Here is a 17,208-nt window from a genome sequence, read left to right as displayed (position 1 = left end):
AAAAGGATGAATAAATGTCGAACGCAATGGTTCTTATGAAGAATACCGAGTTTAATTCGTAAGAAATGTGCTTAAAACAAGATATATCTACCTTATGAGACTATAGTAGATCACAGTAAATATTTTAGCATTCACCAATCATTTAATATTTTTTTGATTTCTGCTTTAAAATACGCGGTTACAATCTTGTTATCAGTAATAAATATTTTCCATAAATGCATTATTCAGCAAGTAGTTAAAGGCTTATCAGTCAAAATTGATGTGTATGTATTGATTTTGAATAAAATTGTACTTTTAAGTAGGTTCTTAAAATTACTGCTAACTTTAAGTACAAAATGATAGAAATAATACTCTATTCATTTATGTTCCATTCACAGGAACATTGATAGACAGGAACATTTTTGGGTTCCTGATTTCTACTATTCAAATCAACGCAGTATTGTCCATGCTGTATTCTTATGGCTGGCCTTGCCAAATTACCAAGGCTTACAAGAACACATAATCATAGATAAGAAAGCTAATGATGTATAGCAAAAATGAGAAATGGTCGCTGCCGAATTGCCAAATCCAAGGAAAGTGCCGGTATCATAAAATGCACAAAAACAGAAATATTAAGATCTACCGTCGCTATTTGTCATTTTACCTAATCTATCGTTGCTTGATAGATGCCGTTATGGCAGAGATCAGAATTATCTTATTACGAGGGGCAGTAAATCATAAGCCTGTTTTTCCAGAAGACAAAAAAGCAAATCACTGTGACTTCAAATCTGTCCTTAATTGACATTTGTAGTTTTGGTAGGAATCCAAGACGTTGGGAAATTAATCTCCAGCTACTAAAAGCTTACATTGATTGAGGAGTATAAAATAGAATATTCGACAGGTTCTAAAGCACTTCTTATATACGGATATATCTGTGTGTGTATAACACGTGATAAATAACGTCTTATATGCTACGTCTTAAGGCAACATTTTCTTAAATTGAAACCTTACATCAAAGATAACTTTTCTTTTACTACGCCATTTAAATGAAACAAAGGGCAGTCTATGCCGCTTAAGGAGTTCCACCTTCGTTTTATTACCGGGGGTTGATAAGGTGATTAGTTTTATCAAAGACTTCGACAAACCTGTTTCCAAAATAATGTTTTGACAGTACTCCGACAGACGGCCGTATTGTGGAAAAGCTTTGTCAGAGTGATTTAAGAAACTACGCTCTCAATTCAACTCTGGTAAAAGACCGAAGACGGGGCTCCGTAAGCAGCGTAGACCGCGCTGTTTCAATTAAAATGGTGAAGAAATAGTGAAGTTATTCTACGTGTACGGATATATGTATGTATAGACTACGCATACGGATATATGTATGTATGGGCTAAGTATACATATCTGTGTATGTTTGGCCTATGTATGTGACGGCTAAGTAGAATTATATATGTATGTATGGCCTATGTATGTGAGGGCTAAGTATACTTATATATGTATGTATGGCCTATGTATGTGACGGCTAAGTAGAATTATATATGTATGTATGGCCTATGTATATGAGGGCTAAGTATACTTATATATGTATGTAAGGCCTATGTATGTGACGGCTAAGTATAATTATATATGTATGTATGGCCTATGTATGTTAGGGAGGGCTAAGTAAACGTATATGTGTATGTAAGGCCTATGTTCGTGAGGGCTAAGTATACTTATATATGTATGTATGGCCTATGAATGTGAGGTCTAAGTATACTTATATGTGTATGTATGGCCTATGTATGTGAGGTCTAAGTAGATGTATATGTGTATGTATAGCCTATGTATGTGAGGTCTAAGTATATGTATATGTGTATGTATGGCCTATGTATGTGAGGGCTAAGTAAATGTATATGTGTATGTATAGCCTATGTATGTGAGGTCTAAGTATATGTATATGTGTATGTATGGCCTATGTATGTGAGGTCTAAGTAAATGTATATGTGTATGTATGGCCTATGTATGTGATGCTAAGTAGATGTATATGTGTATGTATGGCCTATGTATGTGAGGGCTAAGTAAATGTATATGTGTATGTATGGCCTATGTATGTGAGGGCTAAGTATATGTATATGTGTATGTATGGCCTATGTATGTGAGGTCTAATTAGATGTATATATGTATGTATGGCCTATGTATGTGAGGTCTAAGTATATGTATATGTGTATGTATGGCCTATGTATGTTAGGTCTAAGTAGATGTATATATGTATGTATGGCCTATGTATGTGAGGGCTAAGTATATGTATATATGTATGTATGGCCTATGTATGTGAGGTCTAAGTAGATGTATATGTGTATGTATGGCCTATGTATGTGAGGGCTAAGTATACGTTAATGTGTATGTATGACCCACGTATATGTGGTAAGTATTGGGATATATTTAGGTATTGGCTACGTATACGGATATATGTATGTATGGACTACTTTTTGTGCATTTTGTAATCAATGTATGCATACAATGTACAAGTTAAGATCGCCTTGTATGAACGAGTGAGGAATGTGATCTATCTTCGAATATCTGTGAACCTTGAAGCACAATTTGCATTGACATTTCGCACACAACTTTCTAACCCATCTGTAACGGTTACATGTACGTGTGCAAGGCCTCTGTTTACATTGGAATATAACCAAGGCAGTGATGCACTTTTATTTGCGAATCGAGAAAACCCTCTAAAAACCTGTTACAATATGATTCACTAAATATATACAACGTTACCGCATCTGTTTAAACAAAATGGTGGCGACTCTTTAGCTGGTAAACAAACGTACTTTTCATCACACAGACTGTTTGGCATCTTTTCTGAGAGTGTTCTGTTTCAATGCAACCAAATAAAGAGGTGAAAGGGAAAATGTTCTAATTGATATTGAATACAAAAGCAGATAGAAGATTGTTGCCTTCCCTACTATAATTGACCTCCATATTAAAGATCAGTGACGCAGATAACGAGCTGTCACAGGGAGTTAGTCAATCAGTTCGGGATTTCATCCATCATAGTTATAGGAATCAGCCAAGAAAAGAAAACATTAACCTTTTAGTGTATTAGGTAACACAATATCAATCTTGTTGTAAACCGCCGACTTCACTTTATGTGTATTGTATACATATAATCGATGGTTGGTCTACAACTACAAGGAAGGACGTTTCGCATAGAATTTGAATTTGATGGGATATTTATGAAAATGTAAACTCTCTTTACAAATGCAAAAAAAACAACAATGGCATCTATAGAGACATGCTAGAATAAGTTTTCCATCAATGTTAGAAAACATATATCGAAAAATGTATAAACATGATATAAATTTGTATCATATACCCAATCATACATCAACATGCAATACATATTTCAAAAAACGGGAGTCTGTTTTCCACTCCGGTGCATTACGGCTGTATTCTACTTTACTGACGTCACATCAGGAACGCATCATTACGCTGTGTTAAAATGACGTCATAAAACAAAACTGTACGTCGTCAAAATGAGAATAATAACGAAAATATGTGTCTTAAAAGTGATTTAACGAATGATATGTATAATAAATGTGTTATTATTACTGCGTTTTCATTCAGAATGTCGTATTCGACTCTCGGGAATTCCAAGAGATCCGCAAAAATCCACTCGAGTCGAATACAACTTCCCTGATCAGATCACAGTAGATTAATGACCCTATTTCAGTTCAATGCTTTCCGGTAATTTATTAACATTCATCAGTAAAGTAAAACTGCTACAGGCAGTTCACAGCGATATGGCTTTATCGCCCATACTTAAGTTTAAACAAAGGTTCGAAAATAAATCAATTGTGCAAAATATTGTTTCGCTATATGATGAGCCTAAGAACATTATGAAAAGAAATCATTAATTAGTCTGACCACTGATATTCTACAGGGAAAAGGCCCGTAGACGTCTGTTTAGTGGTGTTTAAAAGCGCATTACTCCACAGACTCATTAAACTTAGGCAGTTTAGGGGTTTTCCGTACATAATGGTCAAACGTCACGCTGTATTTGGTCAAATGAAAGGATTGCGCCATAAAAAAACAACCTGTTGGTGTTGTTTAGTTAGCATTTCATAAGTACAATCAAAATATACATTTCATAAGTACAATCAAAATATACATTTCATAAGTACAATCAAAATATACATTTCATAAGTACAATCAAAATATAGCAGCCCTTCCTGATGTTTACATGTAATAAAAATAGCGCGCAAACTGCACAGTATTTAAAAAGTGTTTACCTAAAAACATATGCTTCCTAAAGTAACGTATCTGCGCATTTCCCCAGGAAATCGATTGGATAACACAACCATGTGATGGAACGGATTTATAAAGTATAACATGTTATCGTTTTGCTTAGTAACTGTAAAGGATTGTAAGTTTGTACTTTAACACGAAAAAAAGAGTTATGTATTTTGTATAAGAACATACCGACACTATTTAAGTGCTTTAGGGGTCTCCATTATATTGCGTAAACTTCCCACTTTCTGGGTCAGTCACTGATTATATCTACCGCTTCACCTGATTAAAATATAAATCGCCTTACTGAAATAAATATATTGGAAAAAAATTGGAGAAATACTGCCTTCTCATTGGACAAGCAGTGTTGCAACGGATCGATTTAGATCATTCCATGATCGAGAATGCACATCGTTCAAAAACATGCTCTGATAATTTCTCATCAAAACGCGCATGAATTTCGAAGAATATTAAAAATGTATTTCCTTGTGAATTTATCATTTCGTTGAAATTATAATTTCCTGACGTGTGTGTTTATATATAGTCAGTGCCAAAGATTACATAGGAAATTTCGTGTGGAAAATATAAAACGAAATTCACGACAAAATTTTATAAAATGAAATACAATTATTCCGAAACAATGGGAGTTTTGGACCCAGAATATGAGTGTAAGGCTTCTCAAATAGGCATTTTGTGTATTCACTTTGCAGTAAATTTGATTAAAACACACTCTAGTGCCGATGTTGAAGTCGTAAATCTCGCGTATTTAGACAACAAGAAATTGTTTGGAGAATTGTGGCGTCTTTATCTAATCTTCACTGCCTTGTATTTTCGTGGCTACATGCAAAGATATGTTTTAGCCAATTAACGATATGTCGAAGTGCGGACGAGGCTAATTGTGATTGATCACTGACATTAATCGTTTTATTGAATATTAGTTATGTAATGAATGTTTGGGAGAAAACGTGGGCTTTTTTAAGGCGACAACGCTATCACTTACGGCAGATGCCAGGCTAAATCTTAATGAAAGTGTAATTTGCGAGTCCGGGTGTTGTTAATTGGTAATTCCTCAATACCTCAACTTCCATTCTCAAATGAACTGCCTTTCGGCAATTGAGAATTGAAACCGGATATTCGTTATGTATAAAGCGGTACTTATACTGTCTCGCTGTGGAGCTAGCTTTTATAGCGACGTAGTAGAGTGTCTGCTTGCAGAGCGAGAGGTCGAGGGTTCGAACCTCGATAGGTGCAATTTTTGCAGTCTGTTACAGAATATTTTTCGATGACCGCAACATCTTCGGTTATGTTCGGATCGCGAAACATCGCATATTAATATGCATGTAAATTGAAAAGTGTTTATCATGATATTGGTATTGTGAAACCAGGCTACGAAGAACTTAAACCAACATGTTAGAAAGTGTTAATTACGATATAAGTTTGAACGTTTTGTTAAAAAGCGTTTCATTTTTAAGTTTCATTGTGATTTGAAGTGATGTTTTGTCCCATGTTGTTGTGACGTAATATTATAAAACTGCCCTTCGAACACATTTTGACCAGACTAACTGCATTCATGACCCGATAACTACATCAATTTCTCAATTAATTCCTTATTTGGGTGCCACTCTTATGCCATAGGTCGTGAACTCAAGCACCGCCATGCAGGCAGCATCTTCTCATAGCCTTTCTTATGAGACACACGGTAAGCTGCTGGCATATAGGAAACACCCACGGGTGTGAGTCATATATATATGAACTCCTTACAATCGAGCGTATTGGTTTTAAAGATGCACTCTTACTCCCAAAGGAGATTTACCACAATTAATACGATTGTTTTAATATACCAAAAATTATGACTATATTTTCCCTTAATGCATTATTTAGTAAGTAGTTAAAGGTTTATCACTCAAAGTGTATGTTTGTTGTACATGTGTGTGTATTGATTTTGAATAAGAGTGTCACTTTAAAATCGATGTGTGCTTCGATTGAATAAAATTTGAACAAGGATAAGCATATTCAAGAGTTAAACAAAGCATTACTATGCCTATATGATTACTATCATGCACGAATATTCATAACATGCAAAGTCTGAACTTCTGCAAATGAAAAGTTGCATTTTATGTCAAGGGATGTTGCCAACAAGAATTCCAATGATTAAGAAATCAAGTTTAATATTGTTTTGTTAACCACTCCAAAAATATTCATTATCATTCAAATGCGAAATATCATTCGTGTAATGTGTATCAATTTCCCAACAATCGCCCCATTCACCGGAATTAGGTTTTGAAGAAATCGTAATGGGCTTAGTGTTTTTGTAGACAAAATTGGCAGTTGGAAGGCATACCGGTCCCATTCTAACTCCACATAATCACGGAATCAATAGATTCATATCATTCCAGATAAGATGATTTATTTGGAATTGTGTAGATCATTTAAATGTCCAGGGAGTAGATGCTTTACATTTCGGGAATAATAACACATTTTGCTTTGGTATTTACTTTTCCCGGATTTGGAGGAGTACGACGGCACTATGCGTGAAAAGGGCGATGTATAAAGATGCGGAAACGGTAATTACAGTAATGGAAATATGAAATAAGCGACATTTATTATGTGCTGTAGGGTGTTGTTTCAGACGGTGGCCTAGAATTATTTGCTCAAGTTTCCATTAAACCATAACAAAGAAAAGTATCTCCCGACAGTTTATGTCTAAGGATATATTTTCACTGATACAAACACAGTAAAGCAATTACATTTGCGCTTTTAACCCCTCAACGTTTCTAGTTTTTTATTCTAGATGGTTCTAAAAAATGTGTGCTTTTGCTAAAAGCCATTTAGCGTCAGGTTATGCGAGTAGGGAAAACAAATACATATCGATAAATATATATCACGAGGACGCTCACCTAAACAAACACACGTCGATAAATATCACAAACACACCAAAACAAACACAAGTCGATGAATACCACAAGCACACCCACCCAAACAAACACACGTCGATAAATTTCACAACAACGCACAACCAAACAAACACATGGCGATAAATACCACAAACACACCCACCCAAACAAACAGACGTCGATAAATATCACAAACACACCCACCCAAACAATCACACGTCAACAGATATCACAAACACACCCATCCAAACAAACAGACGTCGATGAATTTCACAAGCACACCCACCCAAACAAACACAAGTCGATGAATTTCACAAGCACACCCACCCAAACAAACACAAGTCGATGAATTTCACAAGCACACCCACCCAAACAAACACAAGTCGATGAATTTCACAACAACGCACAAACAAACAAACACAAGTCGATGAATACCACAAACACACCAAAACAAACACAAGTCGATGAATACCACAAGCACACCCACCCAAACAAACACACGTCGATAGATATCACAAACACACCCACCCAAACAAACACACGTCGATAGATATCACAAACACACCCACCCAAACAAACACACGTCGATAGATATCACAAACACACCCACCCAAACAAACAGACGTCGATAAATATCACAAACACACCCACCCAAACAAACACACGTCGATAGATATCACAAACACACCCACCCAAACAAACACACGTAGATAAATATCTCAAACACACCCACCCTAACAAACACACGTCGATAGATATCACAAACACACCCACCCAAACAAACACACGTCGATAAATACATGAATACCACAAACACACCCACCCAAACAAACACACGTCGATAGATATCACAAACACACCCACCCAAACAAACACACGTCGATAGATATCACAAACACACCCACCCAAACAAACACACGTCGATAAATACATGAATACCACAAACACACCCACCCAAACAAACACACGTCGATAGATATCACAAACACACCCACCCAAACAAACACACGTCGATAAATACATGAATACCACAAACACACCCACCCTAACAAACACACGTCGATAGATATCACAAACACACCCACCCAAACAAACACATGTCGATAAATACCACACACACACACACACACACACACACACACACACACACATAAACAAACACATGTCGATGAATACCACACACACACGCACGCACGCACGCACACGCGCACACACGCACACGCACACACATACACAAACAAACACATGTCGTAAATGTCACAAAAACACACACCCAAATAAACACATGTCGATGAATACCACAAACACACACACAAACAAGCACATGTCGATAAATACCAAAAGCACACACACACACACACAAATACATGTCGATAAATACCACAAACATACCCACACAAACAAACACACGTCGATAAATACCACAAACACACCCACACAAACAAACACATGTCGATAAATATCACAAACACACCCACCCTAACAAACACACGTCGATAGATATCACAAACACACCCACCCAAACAAACACACGTCGATAAATACCACAAACACACCCACACAAACAAACACATGTCGAAAAATGTAACAACAATATACATCCAAACAAACACACGTCGATAAATACCACAAACACACCCACCCAAACAAACATATGTCGATAAATGTAACAAAAACAATATTTTGATGAAGAAATACACACGCTGTTTGGTAAAGAAGCAACAGCTAAGGCGGTCGTGACACAGGAATACTTTAATACTTTATTAACTTTAATTTCACTAAAATGAAATAAAAAAAAACGAAGGGCAATAAACTAAAGTAGACGAAAAACACACCACACTAGTTGAAGGTTTACTGGGTTAATGGATATTTTGAAACCGATGTATTTATATGTATTTGTGCATCACTTCGTGCTATAACTATCTTTGACATGTTCGTATTGTTATGACCAAAGGCATATCGACTTTGCCACTCAACTTTTAAACTTGTGACAGTAACGATGCAAGAACAGTGAAATAAATTGTGCTTCGGTTTGCGTTACATTGATGACTTTGTAACATAAAATGATACCCTTGATTAAAGGGAATTCAATGGAATAATTATAATATTATGAACTATTTACATATGTAAAGTTTTTTCAGTTTAAAACTTTTGATGCAACTATATATAGCTCTTTTGAATATAAAACTTTTACTATTACTGCAACTATATATATATAGCTCTTTTGAATATACAACTATTAATATTGATGCAACTATATATACATATTTTAAGTGTATCTGTAACTTCGATATACTTTCTTTCTCACACTACCATGAGAGAAACTTTATGGCGGTACATGTACTCGAAGGATGCGCCCGGGATGTAGCTTTACATTCAATAATTGTCGAAAGAAGAAATCATTTATGGTAATTTGCCATCCCAGGAGGTACTGCACGCGGAAAACTTGGTCTCTGCTGTGCAACAATCCGATATTACAATATAACCACTTGACAGACTCTACACTGCGTTAGTTTTGCCAGTCTCTTGAGATTATTAATCAAACTTGTCAAAAGTGAGAAGAAAAATCCTATTAAGATTGAATACGTGGTATCGTATTTAATTATTAGTGTTGTATCTAACAGCATCGCCAGATAGCGGCAACAATCCCATAACTAGTGTAGGCTGCTTCTTCGTGTTTTGTTTTCTTTTTCTAACTTATTTCGATTTTTTTTCATTTTAAGTTACTTCTTTGATAATCTGACAACAACTAGACTGCGTATTTAATGACAAGGTTCAGGGCGGGGGCGTTTAAATCAAAATATGAATCGATTTTGGTGCATTTTAGTGAGGGTCAATGACAATCGAGGATTTTTCAAATTTTCTGTTCATTATTTTTTCGTAGATCGATTCTCAGACTGACAAATGCACGAACATTAGTTTCATAGAGAATATTTCAGTCAGTCTATTTTCTAACCAAGATTTACTTGTTTAACTAATATCAGTTTACAATAAAACACAGTGATTTGGTGGGAATGAGCTCCTTCTTTGGTGTCATTAGACTTGTACAAAATTTAGTGACATTTAACCTAAAATATTATTTTTTTCTTCAGATTTATCAAAGGGGTCGCTCCTACCAACTATCTAGCATAAAATAACTATGAATTACTGCACTTAAACAAGGTCAGAAAAGCTCGTAATGCCTAAATAGAAAAAGTGAAACAACTTGTTTCAAGACTGGTTTTTTAAGTTGTGGATCTGAACCTTGTGTTGAGATTTTTTTTTGGATACTTTCAGAAACTTTAACACATTTCTTCAACTAGATGCATGTTAAGGTGAGAAAACTGGTTGCAATGGAAAGATTGAAGGGTTATCTGCATGTTGGCTGCATGTTTTTTGTTGAAAGTTCATAGTTATTTTATGCTAGATAGTTGGTAGGAGTGACCCCTTTGATAAATCTGAAGATTTTTTTTTTTATTTTTAGGTTAAATTTTACTAAATTTTGTACAGGTCAAGAGACACCAAAGAAGAAGCCCATTCCCACCAAATCACTGTACAATAAAAGGTAGCATACACTTGGTGTTTGCATTCTTTTATGTAGGCCAATAACAAAAAATGATTTTTTAAATTTTCTATTTAATAGTTTTACGTAGATCGATAGTTAAGAATGCACTAGTAAACGACGAGAAAGCTCGCTTTATTTCATGAAGATCGCCATCATACTAAGTTTTAAAATTGAAACTATCTAAGTGAACGAGTTTCTTTTTTTTTTGCTATATTTGAGTGAATTGAGCTTAAGCCAGTATAAAAATAAACATGAATTTGATGATAAAATAAATCAAATCAATTCATTGCCATTAATGAAGTTTATACCGATTTGAAATAAGTTCACTTTCACTTCTCATACGAATGTTACTTTCGAATTTATATTAGACCAATGGACATGAGGTTGGTGTAAAATAATAAATAGGGGAATTTTTTTATGAGATAAAATACAGCAACAGAAACACATGGAAAATGAATATAGTAAAAAATGGTGCGCATATTTCCGCGTGCCTGGTGAAGTTATAAACGGAATATAAGTCGATAGTTCTCTCATGTAAAGTGCATTTTTTGTATTAAACCTAACCCAGTTTGTGTGAACCCGTCTGTTTTCTCTGAATGTTCCAAAATAGATACTGATACGAAGACTAATTGTTGTTTTATTTTAAAATCACAATATATTTTACCGAGTCAGCACCAAAAAAATATTTTGTAGTTTATTTCTCTTAAAAACGGGCCCTTTGATGCTTACATTACGTAAAGATGTCGTTGAAAGTGTGTTTGATGAATATCTATGAACCACCAAAGGGCAAACAATACTGCATTATAATTTAATTCCAATTGTATGTACACTTTGTTTGTTGTTTTTTGTTCCTTTTGTGGGTTGTTTGTTTTGTTGGTTAGTGTTCCTCTTGTTGGTTAGTGTTCTTCTTGTTGGTTGTTAGTTTTGTTGGTTAGTGTTCCTCTTGTTGGTTGTTAGTTTTGTTGGTTAGTGTTTCTCTTGTTGGTTGTTAGTTTTGTTGGTTGGTGTTTCTCTAGTGTTTCTCTTGTTGGTTGTTAGTTTTGTTGGTTAGTGTACCTCTTGTTGGTTGTTAGTTTTGTTGGTTAGTGTTCCTCTTGTTGGTTGTTAGTTTTGTTGGTTAGTGTTCCTCTTGTTGGTTGTTAGTTTTGTTGGTTAGTGTTCCTCTTGTTGCTTGTTAGTTTTGTTGGGTGGTGTTTCTCTTGTTGGTTGTTAGTTTTGTTGGTTAGTGTTTCTCTTGTTGCTTGTTAGTTTTGTTGGTTAGTGTTCCTCTTGTTGGTTGTTAGTTTTGTTGGGTGGTGTTTCTCTAGTGTTTCTCTTGTTGCTTGTTAGTTTTGTTGGTTAGTGTACCTCTTGTTGGTTGTTAGTTTTGTTGGTTAGTGTTCCTCTTGTTGGTTGTTAGTTTTGTTGGTTAGTGTTCCTTTTGTTGGTAGTTAGTTTTGTTGGTTAGTGTTCCTCTTGTTGCTTGTTAGTTTTGTTGGGTGGTGTTTCTCTAGTGTTTCTCTTGTTGGTTGTTAGTTTTGTTGGTTAGTGTTCCTCTTGTTGGTTGTTAGTTTTGTTGGTTAGTGTTCCTCTTGTTGCTTGTTAGTTTTGTTGGGTGGTGTTTCTCTAGTGTTTCTCTTGTTGATTGTTAGTTTTGTTGGTTAGTGTACCTCTTGTTGGTTGTTAGTTTTGTTGGTTAGTGTTCCTCTTGTTAATTGTTAGTTTTGTTGGTTAGGGTTTCTCTTGTTGGTTGTAAGTTTTGTTGATTAGTATTCCTCTTGTTGGTTGTTAGTTTTGTTGGTTGGTGTTTCTCTTGTTGGTTGTTAGTTTTGTTGGTTAGGGTTTCTCTTGTTGGTTGTTAGTTTTGTTGGTTAATATTCCTCTTGTTGGTTGTTAGTTTTGTTGGTTAGTGTTCCTCTTGTTAATTGTTAGTTTTGTTGGTTAGGGTTTCTCTTGTTGGTTGTAAGTGTTGTTGATTAGTATTCCTCTTGTTGGTTGTTAGTTTTGTTGGTTGGTGTTTCTCTTGTTGGTTGTTAGTTTTGTTGGTTGGTGTTCCTCTTGTTAATTGTTAGTTTTGTTGGTTAGGGTTTCTCTTGTTGGTTGTAAGTTTTGTTGATTAGTATTCCTCTTGTTGGTTGTTAGTTTTGTTGGTTAGGGTTTCTCTTGTTGGTTGTAAGTTTTGTTGATTAGTATTACTCTTGTTGGTTGTTAGTTTTGTTGATTAATATTCCTCTTGTTGGTTGTTAGTTTTGTTGGTTGGTGTTTCTCTTATGGGCTGTTTGTTTTTGCTAATTAGTGTTCCTCTTGTTGGTTGTTAGTTCTGTTGGTTAGTGTTCCTCTTGTTGGTTGTTAGTTTTGTTGGTTAGTGTACCTCTTGTTGCTTGTTACTTTTGCTGGTTAGTGTTTATCTTGTTGGTTGTTAGTTTTATTGGTTTATTTTCCTTTTTTTGGTTTTTTAAGTGTGTGTCTCCTATTTGTTTTGTTGGTATATGTGTCTCCTATAAGTTGTTTGTTTTGTTTGTATATGTGCCTCCTGTGAGTTGTTTATTATGTTGGTTTATGCGTCTCCTGTGAGTTGTTTGTTTTGTTGGTTTATGGTATCCGATGAGTTGTTTGTTTTGTTGGTTTATGTGCCTCCTGTGGGTTGTTTGTTTTGTTAGTTTATGTGCCTTCTGTGAGTTGTATGTTTTGTTGGTTTATGTGTCTCCTGTGAGTTGTTTGTTTTGTTTGTTTATGTGCCTCCTGTGAGTTGTTTGTTTTGTTGGTTTATGTGCCTCCTGTGAGTTGTTTGTTTTGTTGGTTTATGCGTCTCCTGTGAGTTGTTTGATTTGTTGGTTTATGTGTCTCCCGTGAGTTGTTTGTTTTTTTGGTTTATGTGTCTCCTGTGGGTTGTTTGTTTTGTTGGTTTATGTGTCTCCTGTGGGTTGTATAATTTGTTTGTTTACGTGTCTCCTGTGAGTTGTATGTTTTGTTGGTTTATGTGTCTCCTGTGGGTTGTTTGTTTTGTTGGTTTATGTGTCTCCTGTGGGTTGTATAATTTGTTTGTTTACGTGTCTCCTGTGAGTTGTATGTTTTGTTGGTTTATGTGTCTCCTGTGGGTTGTATGTTTTGTTGGTTTATGTGTCTCCTGTGGGTTGTATAATTTGTTTGTTTACGTGTCTCCTGTGAGTTGTATGTTTTGTTGGTTTATGTGTCTCCTGTGAGTTGTATGTTTTGTTGGTTTATGTGTCTCCTGTGAGTTGTTTGTTTTGTTGGTTTATGTGTCTCCTGTGGGTTGTATGTTTTGTTGGTTTATGTGTCTCCTGTGGGTTGTATAATTTGTTTGTTTACGTGTCTCCTGTGAGTTGTATATTTTGTTGGTTTATGTGTCTCCTGTGAGTTGTTTGTTTTGTTGGTTTATGTGTCTCCTGTGGGTTGTATAATTTGTTTGTTTACGTGTCTCCTGTGAGTTGTATGTTTTGTTGGTTTATGTGTCTCCTGTGGGTTGTATGTTTTGTTGGTTTATGTGTCTCCTGTGGGTTGTATAATTTGTTTGTTTACGTGTCTCCTGTGAGTTGTATGTTTTGTTGGTTTACGTGTCTCCTGTGAGTTGTTTGTTTTGTTGGTTTATGTGTCTCCTGTGGGTTGTATAATTTGTTTGTTTATGTGTCTCCTGTGAGTTGTATGTTTTTTTGGTTTATGTGTCTCCTGTGGGTTGTTTGTTTTGTTGGTTTATGTGCCTCCTGTGAGTTGTTTGTTTTGTTGGTTTATGTGTCTCCTGTGAGTTGTTTGTTTTGTTGGTTTATGTGCCTCCTGTGAGTTGTTTGTTTTGTTGGTTTATGCGTCTCTTGTGGGTTGAATGTTTTGTTGGCTTATGTGTCTCCTGTGAGTTGTTTGTTTTGTTGGTTTAGTGTCTGCTGTGGATTGTTTGTTTTGTTGGTTTATGTGCCTCCTGTGAGTTGTTTGTTTTGTTGGTTTATGTGTCTGCTGTGGATTGTTTGTTTTGTTGGTTAATGCGTCTCCTGTGGGTTGTTTGTTTTGTTGGTTTATGCGTCTCCTGTGAGTTGTTTGTTTTGTTGGTTTATGTGTCTCCTGTGAGTTGTTTGTTTTTTTGGATTATGTGCATCCTGTGAGTTGTTTATTTTGTTGGTTTATGTGTCTCCTGTGGGTTGTTTGTTTTGTTGGTTTATGTGTCTGCTGTGAGTTGTTTGTTTTGTTGGTTTATGCGTCTCCTGTAGGTTGTATGTTTTGTTGGTTTATGTGTCTGCTGTGAGTTGTATGGTTTTTTTTGGTTTATGTGTCACCTGTGGGTTGTATGTTTTGTTGGTTTATGGGTTTGCTGTGAGTTGTATGTTTTTTTTTGGTTTATGCGTCTCCTGTGGGTTGAATGTTTTGTTGGTTTATGTGTCTCCTGTGAGTTGTATGGGTTTTTTTGGTTTATGTGTCACCTGTGGGTTGTATGTTTTGTTGGGTAATGGGCTTCTTGTGAGTTGTATGTTTTGTTGGTTTATGTGTCTCCGGTGAGTTGTTTGTTTTGTTGGTTTATTTTCCTCCTGTGAGTTGTTTGTTTTGTTGGTTTATGTGTCTCCTGTGGGTTGTATGTTTGTTGGTTTATGCGTCTCCTGTGGGTTGAATGTTTTGTTGGTTTATGTGTCTGCTGTGGGTTGTATGTTTTGTTGGTTTATGCGTCTCCTGTGGGTTGTATGTTTTGTTGGTTTATGTGTCTGCTGTGAGTTGTTTGTTTTGTTGGTTTATGTGCCTCCTGTGAGTTGTTTGTTTTGTTGGTTTATGCGTCTCTTGTGAGTTGTTTGTTTTGTTGGTTTATGTGCCTGCTGTGAGTTGTTTGTTTTGTTGGTTTATGTGTCTGCTGTGAGTTGTATGTTTTGTTGGTTTATGTGTCTGCTGTGAGTTGTATGTTTTGTTGGTTTATGTGTCTGCTGTGAGTTGTATGTTTTTTTGGTTTATGTGCCTCCTGTGAGTTGTTTGTTTTGTTGGTTTATGTGCCTCCTGTGAGTTGTATGTTTTGTTGGTTTATGTGTCTGCTGTGAGTTGTATGTTTTGTTGGTTTATGTGCCTCCTGTGAGTTGTTTGTTTTGTTGGTTTATGTGTCTCCTGTGAGTTGTTTGTTTTGTTGGTTTATGTGCCTCCTGTGAGTTGTTTGTTTTGTTGGTTTATGCGTCTCTTGTGGGTTGTATGTTTTGTTGGTTTATGTGTCTCCTGTGAGTTGTTTGTTTTGTTGGTTTATGTGTCTCCTGTGCGTTGTTTGTTTTGTTGGTTTATGTGTCTCCTGTGGGTTGTATGTTTTGTTGGTTTATGTGCCTCCTGTGGGTTGTTTGTTTTGTTAGTTTATGTGCCTTTTGTGAGTTGTATGTTTTGTTGGTTTATGTGTCTCCTGTGAGTTGTTTGTTTTGTTGGTTTATGTGCCTCCTGTGAGTTGTTTGTTTTGTTGGTTTATGTGCCTCCTGTGAGTTGTATGTTTTGTTGGTTTATGTGCCTCCTGTGAGTTGTTTGTTTTGTTGGTTTATGTGTCTCCTGTGAGTTGTTTGTTTTGTTGGTTTATGTGCCTCCTGTGAGTTGTATGTTTTGTTGGTTTATGCGTCTCTTGTGGGTTGTATGTTTTGTTGGTTTATGTGTCTCCTGTGAGTTGTTTGTTTTGTTGGTTTATGTGTCTCCTGTGCGTTGTTTGTTTTGTTGGTTTATGTGTCTCCTGTGGGTTGTTTGTTTTGTTTGTTTATGTGCCTCCTGTGGGTTGTTTGTTTTGTTTGTTTATGTGCCTCCTGTGGGTTGTTTGTTTTGTTGGTTTATGTGCCTCCTGTGAGTTGTATGTTTTTTTGGTTGATGTGTCTCCTGTGAGTTGTTTGTTTTGTTGGTTTATGTGCCTGCTGTGAGTTGTTTGTTTTGTTGGTTTATGTGCCTCCTGTGAGTTGTTTGTTTTGTTGGTTTATGTGTCTCCTGTGAGTTGTATGTTTTGTTGGTTTATGTGCCTGCTGTGGGTTGTTTGTTTTGTTGGTTTATGTGCCTGCTGTGAGTTGTTTGTTTTGTTGGTTTATGCGTCTCTTGTGGGTTGTATGTTTTGTTGGTTTATGTGTCTCCTGTGAGTTGTTTGTTTTGTTGGTTTATGTGCCTGCTGTGGGTTGTTTGTTTTGTTGGTTTATGTGTCTCCTGTGAGTTGTTTGTTTTGTTGGTTTATGTGCCTACTGTGGGTTGTTTGTTTTGTTGGTTTATGTGCCTGCTGTGAGTTGTTTGTTTTGTTGGTTTATATGTCTGCTGTGAGTTGTTTGTTTTGTTGGTTTATGCGTCTCTTGTGGGTTGTATGTTTTGTTGGTTTATGTGTCTCCTGTGAGTTGTTTGTTTTGTTGGTTTATGTGCCTGCTGTGGGTTGTTTGTTTTTTTTGGTTTATGTGTCTCCTGTGAGTTGTTTGTTTTGTTGGTTTATGTGCCTTCTGTGAGTTGTATGTTTTGTTGGTTTATGTGCCTGCTGTGAGTTGTTTGTTTTGTTGGTTTATGTGCCTGCTGTGGGTTGTATGTTTATGTGTCTCCTGTGAGTTGTTTGTTTTGTTGGTTTAT

Source organism: Mya arenaria, chromosome 2, assembly GCF_026914265.1.
Source record: "Mya arenaria isolate MELC-2E11 chromosome 2, ASM2691426v1".
Classification (NCBI taxonomy): Eukaryota; Metazoa; Mollusca; class Bivalvia; order Myida; family Myidae; genus Mya; species Mya arenaria.
This window is presented reverse-complemented; position numbering follows the sequence as displayed.